This window comes from Triticum urartu, unplaced genomic scaffold (assembly GCF_003073215.2).
Source record: "Triticum urartu cultivar G1812 unplaced genomic scaffold, Tu2.1 TuUngrouped_contig_4958, whole genome shotgun sequence".
Taxonomy (NCBI): domain Eukaryota; kingdom Viridiplantae; phylum Streptophyta; class Magnoliopsida; order Poales; family Poaceae; genus Triticum; species Triticum urartu.
The window spans coordinates 2836-6060 of NW_024115591.1; the positions used below are offsets into that span (position 1 = coordinate 2836).

The 3225-nt window shown below is 43.7% G+C and overlaps 1 pseudogene; it reads right to left on the reverse strand.

Annotated features, from left to right (window-relative positions):
- Positions 1-1657: 1657 nt before the first annotated feature.
- On the reverse strand, positions 1658-3218 carry LOC125528563 (annotated as a pseudogene).
- Positions 3219-3225: the final 7 nt, after the last annotated feature.

A 3225-nucleotide genomic window follows, 5' to 3' on the forward strand; every position in this document is an offset into this window, starting at 1 on the left:
ACTGACTGAAGCTATCCCAGGTTTTCATCATGGTCATGGTGTCGACTGTCGTCAAGACCGCCTTGCCGCTGGAAGCTTGTTGTATTACTTCCTTGGGGCCTAACTCTTCATCTGGCCTAAACTGCAGCATGGACTGGTACAAAAAATTTACTGCTGATGCATTAGTGTGTGCCTTATGGCCATCCATGCTGGCAATTCCGCGCCTGCGCTTCCAACTTCAATCTGATATGCCGACAACAGTGTCCGACACGACTGCATGCATACCCATGACACTGATCATGGCTGGGCACATCATTGAAAAAGAGAGGGAACAGGAGGGCGGCTAGGACATGTAAAAAGGAAAAATATTAATCAATGGCATTGCATGGCGCCATGGCCGTCCGCCATTGTAATTCGCCGTCGCATGTTGCAGAGCGCTTGGAGGCAGCAGATGGAATACTACATTGATGGTGTTCTTTTCAACCTGCCTTTTCCTGGACAAAATCAGAACACACAAAGATGCTAACGAACAGCCTTGCCATGGCATAACAGGAATCGACCAGAGGAGGATCAACGAACAGCCTTGCCATGACAAAACAGGAATCGACCGGAGGAGGATCTGAGAGACGTGATTCGCCGCCAGATCAAAATCAGAACACACGGGGAGGCAAACAATCAGCCTTGTCTTGCCATAACAGGAACTGACTGGAGGAGGATTTAGGAGGCAAGATTCGCCGCCCATTGTGAGAGGTAACGCTTAGATTGCATCCTGTAGTGATGGAATTGTCAGAAGAAAATACTGGGGCCAAGGGAAGAGAGGTGATTTGTGGCTACCAAATCAAATCTGAAGGCTAAATTTAGTTTCCTTTGCTGAGTCCTGAGATATTAGAAGAGGGGCTGCCTATGGTAATTTAGTTTCCTTTGCTGAGTCCTGAGATATTAGAAGAGGGGCTGCCTATAGTTCTTGAGAACATGAGATTTTTCTGTTAGGTTAACAAAGATGAAGGAGAGTCGTGCGAGGCTAGGACGCAGGCAAAGAGCATCTTCGATCTGCTTTTTCTAATAGTTATAACGATCTTCAGTTTTTTCTTTTGATAAACTAACAATCTTCAGTTTTTTTATAAACTAAATCTTCAGATCTGCTACATCACACGGCTCATAATTTGGAGTTTATTTTTTTTCAACGTGGGTACTTTGAAGGAGTCATCGGAAGATCTAGACTGTAATAATTTGGCCCCACCAGATTAACGGCTCCTAATTACTGATTAACGTGAGAATTTCTTGGGAGTCTGTAATTAGTAGAGGTATAGATAGATAGATAGATAGATATAGATAGATAGATAGAGGTATAGATAGAGGTATAGATAGATAGATATAGATATAGATAGATAGATAGATAGATAGATAGATATAGATGGATGCATGCATCGTCTAGATGCAGAGGCCGGGGGTATATCCTCCTTTTTTTAAAAATAAAAAAATGTTTGGGCTTTTGTTTAAGATCCGGGGAGCGTCGCGGGCTCAGGGCTGAGGAGTGTGACGCTGCTCGCGAGGGTAATGAATACCACTTAAAAAAAGGGCTTGGTGAATCACTAAAAACACACATATTAATTCGGTCTAATCTGTCCGTGCCTATGCAAACGGCAGGCTCTAGCTGTCCTCAGTCTGCCACCTCCTGCTACTTCAGCCCCTTCTTGTCGTCAGTGGCATTGATGCAGATGATTGAGCCTTGACACGCTTCTCCATTGACCAACATGTCCACAAGAACTCTCGTCACATTCTTCTTCATCCACCTCTTAATAGGCCTTGCGCCATACACCTGCAATACATAGCCCATGCATGCATCGTAAGCGGGACATACAAACGACTAAGCAAATTTGTATGATTTGATTTGGTAAAAATAACATGTACTTACCGTATTGTGAGATTCTGACCAAATGACGTCCAAGGCGGCATCTGTTGCAAACAGAGAGATGCCTTTCTTAGCGGCCATAGCAACGACACTCTTCATCTGGATTTTCACGATCTCCCTCAGTTCGTCATGAGAAAGTGGCTCAAATATCACAATTTCACTCAGTTTGTTGATAAAATCAGGCTTAAGGCGTTTCTCAACCTGTTTCATGAGAAGATCCCACTGGTAAATATGTTGGTGGTGCCCACAGGTACTTTACAAGGGACAGTTTGGGATACACATACCTGTTTCATGAGAAGATCCCGTGCAGTGGCTATGTTTTCTCCAGCCGTTCCAGCTGATAGGTTCTCTGCTCCAAGATTAGAGCTCATGATTATGATAGTGTCCTTGAAATATACGTTCCGACCCTTTCCATCAATCAACGTGCCATCATCGAGGAGTTGAATGAGAACCTTGAAAATTGAGGGATGTGCCTTATCCACCTTGTCAAAAAGAACGACACTATATGGTTGTCTCCTGACTTTCTCGGTAAGTTGTCCATCTTCCTCGTAGCTTCAGAAAGTCAAATAGAAAAGTGAGGCACAAGAAGGAAGTTTGGGAAAGAAATACAAGTGCAAAGAGTGTACAAGTTAAACCTTCCAAGTCCTCCAACGAGACGCGACACGGATCCACTATCAGCATATTCTGACATGTCAAAGCGGACTAACGTCTTCTCGTTGTCAAAAAGCTTCTCGGCGAGTGCTTTTGCAAGCTCTGTCTTTCCAACACCAATCAGGCCCAAAAAGAGGAACGCACCAATTGGTTGGCCAGATTCGTCAAAGCCGACCCTGGAACGTAGAACTTCTTGCGCAACCAAATTAACTGCTTCATATTGTCCAACAACTCTCTCATGCAATCTGTCTACTAGGTGGCTGAACTTCTCCTCCTCGTGGCCAAGTGCAGTGATCGGAATTTTAGTCCATCAGCCCACAACCTTCATATAACAATAGAACATGTCATGAACCAAATGAAACTTACTCACATGGATACGGTTTGCAAAGAATGCTAATTTACCTGTGCAATATGACATGGACCAACGGTTATCTCCTCCACTGCATTTATAGTGCTAGTTTTCTTATTTTTCACCTTTTTTGGTTGATGCAACTTCACAGCAGTGCATGCCTCGTCCATTAGATCAATTGCTTTGTCAGGAAATTGGCGGCCTGATAACAATAAAAATCCACGATCTCTTCAATATTCAGAAACCTATAGGGAAGTAAATCGAACTAGTTCTGAATCACATGACGAACATACCTGTAATATAACGGTCAGCGAGCTGGGCAGCAGAAACAAGA